We start from the raw sequence: 4775 nt of genomic DNA, 5'->3' as shown, positions 1-4775 counted from the left end.
ACTTTTACCTTGCCCAATCCTCATTCCACTTTTACCTTGCCCAATCCCTCAAGTATTATGGCACACAAATTGAAATAAGATCAATATAGTTAGAACCAGAGATATTTTGCACATTACAGTAGGCAGCCAATTAGCCCATCACATCTGTTACAGCAATCCAAATAGTTTGCTAATCCCCTGCTCCCTTCCCATAACCTAACATCTTACTCTGCATTTATACAAATTTAATTTCACAGCGAAAGTATTCTATACTCCAACAATCCTTTCAAAATTTCTTCTAAATTTTCACCGCACAGTTGTAATTTCCTCGAGCTCCACAACTCTCATCCATCAGCAACTAGAAACTTTTGCCTCCTCCAAACCTTTTAAAGAACAATACAGCACAGGAACAGGCCCTTTGGCCCTCCAAGCCTGCGCTGACACCTTTTGCCCTTCCATATTAAAAGACTGTTTTCACTTATAGGATATATACGCCTCTATTCCCCTCGTATTCATGTATTCATTCAGGTGTTTCTTGAATGCTGCTATGGTGTCTGCTTCCACCATCTCCTCTGGCAGCGTGTTCCAGGCACTTGCCACCCTTGGTGTGAAAAACTTGCCTCACACATCTCTTTTAAGATTCCCCCCGACTTTGAGCCGTTGTCCCAAGTAATTGACCCCTCTACCCTGGGAAAAACCCTCATACTTTCCATTCTATTCATTCCATTCAGTCTTTTAAACTTCTATCAGATCGCCTCTAAATCTGCTGTGTTCCAGTGAAAACAAACCCAGTCTATCCAACCTTTATTCATAGCTAAAATCCCACATACCAGGCAAGATCCTGGTAAACCTTTTCTGTATCCTCTCAAAAGCATCCACATCCTTTTGATAGTGTGGCGATCACAACTATACACAATATTCCAAGCGTGGCCTAACTAAAATTCTATAAAGCTGTAGGATAACTTAGCTATCCTTATCCTCAATGCCCTTTCCAATGAAGGCAAGAGTGCCATAGGCCTTTTTTAATACCTTATTTACCTGTGCTGCGACCTTCAATGATCTGTGAACCTGCACACCTAGATCTCTCTGCCTATCAATACTCCTAAGAGTTCTGCCATTCACTGTATAATTTCCACTTGCACTTGACCTTCCAAAATGCATCACCCCACACTTGTCTGGATTAAACCCCATCTGCCATTTTTCTGCCCATGCCTCCAACTGATCAATATCCTGTTGTATCCGCTGACAATCCTTCTCCATTAATCTTTGTATCGTCAGCAAACTTGCTAATTAGACAAACTACGTTTTCACAAATCATTTATGTAGATCACAAACAGCAGAGGTCCCACCATTGATCCCTGTGGAACACCACTAGTCACAGTCCTCCATTCCTAACAACATCCTTCCACTACTACCCTCTGTCTATGATTAAGCCAGTTCTATATGCATCCTGCCAGCTCATCCATGATACCACATGACTTCACCTTTCATACCAGTCTACCCAGAGGGACCCTGTCAAAGGCTTTACTGAAGTCCACGTAGACAACATCAACCACTTTTCCCTCAATCATCTTTGTCACCTCCTCAAAAAATTTAGGTTCATGTCTTTGTCTGCCAACTTTGACCTCAACCTTGGTGGCCATGCCTTCAGCTGTTTATACTCCACATCGAAAATTCTTGTGTGAACTTTTTGCATAGTCAGCAAGATCTCCTTTAAGGCTCTGCTGCAAACCTACTTTTTTTGAGTTCATCCATCTGTTTGCCTTTGAGTCTGCTTTCTTTGTACTTCTGTGAAGAACCTTGGGACTCCTTACTATGTTAAATGTACATTGTTGGGCGTAATGTTTATTGTTGATTGCACTGACACAATATCCAAAATACAGGCCTATTTTCTTACAGAAAATAAAGTCCAAACCACATCAATACTTCAAAAACTTTGGAAACAGTCAGATCAAACAGTGTCTGTGGACAGAAACAGTTAACATTTAGACCTGAAATATTACCTGCTTCACTCCACAAAGCCATCTGGTGGCTTCTGTGCAAGTGTGTTGGCAGGTGCAGGGACAAACAACTGAACGTACATGATTCACGAAGCTTGCGCAGGCATTGTCAATCGGGCAGTCCGGTGTTGATAGACACTGCCTTTCAATATTCTAAAAACACTTTGCTTTTAAAGAGTGCCAGTGATGACTCTCAGTGGCAATGCCCTGGAAATGAAGCTCCACTATTGCCAGTCATCACAAATATGAAAAACAAAGCCATCCAAAGTCTCCAAGTTACCTGACTAACAAATGCAGACTGAAAGAAAACACTCACTAGATTTCTGTACCCAACAAGAAAATAACTTTATTGCAAGCAAATTCCTTTATGCCATTGGCTTAAGACAAATAAGAATTGCTTACCTCCAACTAATATGGAGAGAATAGAATTCCTTAAAGATCAACAAGGTTGTCTATTTTTGGAACCACAGGAGATGGGAAGAGATGCTAAATGAATATTTTGCTTCAGTATTCATTGTGAAGAAAGACGTGGAATCTAGGGAACTCGGTGGGGGGTGGGGGGGGGGGGATAAATATTGATGTCTTGAGAACACTCCATATTACTGAACAGCACATGCTGGAGGTCTTAAAGCATAAAAAGGTAGATAAATCTTCAGGACCTGATCAAGTGTATCCTAGGACATCATGGGGCGCCTTGCAAAGATACTTGTATCATCTATTGCCATGGGGGAGGTGCCAGAAGACTTGATAATGGCTAATGTTGTGCTTTTATTTAAGAAAGGCTTCTCTTTGTAGTCTGGGAACTATAAACCAGTGAGTCTGACATCAGTGGTGGGCAAGTTGTTGGAAGGGATTCTGACAGACAGGATTTGCATAAATTTGGAGAGGTAAGGACTGATTAGGGATAGTCAGCATGGCTTTGTGTGGAAAATCGTGTCTCTCAAACTTGACTTGAGTTTTTTGAGAATGTGACCAAGAAACTAGATGAGGACAGAATGGTAGATGTTGTCTACATGGACTTTACTTGGGCTTTGACAAGGTTCCACATGGTAGACTAATTAGTAATGTTAGATCATATTGGAAGCAAGGAGAGGCGGCCAATTAGATACAAAATTGGCTTGACTATACGAGTCAGAGGTTGTGGTGGAAGATTGTTGTTCAGACTGGAGGCTTTTGACCAGAAGTATCCTGCTGGGATAGGTGCTGGTTCCATTATTGTTTGCCATTTACATAAACTGACTTGGATGAGAACAAAGGAAGCATGGTTAATAAATTTGCAGACGACACCAAAATTAGTGTTATAGTAGACAGTGAGGAAGGTTATCTAAGGTTAGAGGAGCAGATGGGCCACAGAGTGGGAGATAAAGTTTAATTTCTACAGTTAACGGTAGGCCCTGGGCAGTGTTGTAGAACAAAAGAGACCTAAGGGTTCAGGTGCACAGTTCTTTGAAAGTTGCATCAAAGGTAGGTAGGGTGGTAAAGAAAGCATTTGGCACATTTGCCTTCATTGCTGAGACCACTGAATATCAGAGTTGGGACATCATGCTGAGGTTGTACAGGCTATTGGTGAGGCCAGTTTTGAAATGCAATGTACAATTCTCATCACCCTGTCATAGGGAGGTTATTATTAAATTGGAAAGTGTAGAAAAGGATTTAGAAGGATGTTACTGGGACTGGAGGGTTTAAGGTGTAAGGAGAGGCCGGATAAGCTGGGACTTTTCCTACTGGAGTGTAGGAGGTTGAGGGGCAACCTTGCAGAGATTTATAAATTCATGAGGGATACAGATAAGGTGAACAGCAAAGTTCTCTTTTCCCCTCGGGTTAGGGAGTTCAAAACTAGCAGGCATAACTTTCAAGTGAGGAGAAGAGAGATTTAAAAAGGGACATGAGGGGAAACTTTTTCACACAGAAGTTGGTTAGTGTGTGGAATGAACTGGCAGGGGAAGTGGTAGATGCAGGTACAATTACATCTAAAAGACAGGTACATGAACAGGCCAAGTTGAGAAAGATATGGGCCAAATGCAGACAAATGGGACTAGTTCAGTTTGGGAAACTTGGGTGGCAAGAACGAGTTGAAACGAAGAGTCTGTTTCGATGCTGTATTACTCTATGATGGGCAAACGAACCTGAGTACTGCCAGCATTGGCTGGTTTTCTTTCAGATTCCTAGCACCTATTGTATTTTGCTTTTGTACAAAAAGGCTTATTTTCAGTTAGTCTTACCAGATTTTTTTCCTCTGGCTGAAATACTTAGTTAAGTACTTCCTTCAAGGGGCAGTGGGTTAACCGTTTAGATGGAAACTTTGATGCGCAAAATTTAAAGACAGCTGCACTTACAGTGAACAGTAACTGACTTGTGATGAATGCACAAATTTCCTCAAGTTGCAGTTTTCTATCCTAATTTTATGGAAATTCACTTAAACATACACCCCCAACTCAATGCATTACTTGATATCTACATCAGCTGATATGACATTCAGCATGTTTCTTCAGGTCCCTAATGATCATCCTAAACTTCTGCTTGTATCTAACTGATACGGCCAACATCTCATAAGTTGGGCACTTAGCAATCAACATGCCGACACAGATTTGAACATAAGAACTAGGAGGAGTCGGACGTCTGGCCCTTCGAGCCTGCTCCGCCATTCAATAAGATCATGGCTGATCCTTTCGTGGACTCAGATCCACTTACCCGTGTTCTCACCGTATCCCTTAATTCCTTTATTGTTCAAAAAAAAAAAAATCTACCTTTTCTTTAAAAACATTTACTGAAGTAGTGTCAACTACTTCACTGGGC

At 41.4% G+C, this 4775-nt stretch overlaps 1 protein-coding gene across 1 annotated transcript in view; it reads right to left on the bottom strand.

The window, feature by feature from the left end:
- The window catches only part of atrnl1b (attractin-like 1b), an 843599-nt gene that overhangs the window by 819244 nt on the left and 19580 nt on the right, over window positions 1–4775 (bottom strand). The window lies entirely within an intron of this gene.

This window comes from Rhincodon typus, chromosome 20 (assembly GCF_021869965.1).
Source record: "Rhincodon typus isolate 14 chromosome 20, sRhiTyp1.1, whole genome shotgun sequence".
In the NCBI taxonomy this organism is placed as follows: Eukaryota; Metazoa; Chordata; class Chondrichthyes; order Orectolobiformes; family Rhincodontidae; genus Rhincodon; species Rhincodon typus.
This window is presented reverse-complemented; position numbering and strand designations above follow the sequence as displayed.